This window comes from Lottia gigantea (genome assembly GCF_000327385.1).
Source record: "Lottia gigantea unplaced genomic scaffold LOTGIsca_139, whole genome shotgun sequence".
Taxonomy (NCBI): domain Eukaryota; kingdom Metazoa; phylum Mollusca; class Gastropoda; family Lottiidae; genus Lottia; species Lottia gigantea.
Genome location: NW_008707601.1, coordinates 37,969 through 38,270, shown reverse-complemented (window position 1 = coordinate 38,270; position 302 = coordinate 37,969).

The following is a 302-nucleotide window of genomic DNA, read 5'->3' as shown; positions in this document are numbered from 1 at the left end:
TGTATTATTTTAATGTTATATTATTAGTTGGTTTATATTATGGTAATTTAAACTAATAAAGTTCTGTTCTATAATTATTGAGGTGTTATGTTGATGTTGTATTTTAATGTTATATTATTAGTTGTTTTATATTATGATAATTTAAACTAATAAAGTTCTGTTCTATAATTATTGAGGTGTTATGTTGCTGTTGTGTTATTTTAATGTTATATTATTAGTTGTTTTATATTATGGTAATTTAAACTAATAAAGTTCTGTTCTATAATTATTGAGGTGTTATGTTGATGTTGTGTTATTTTAAC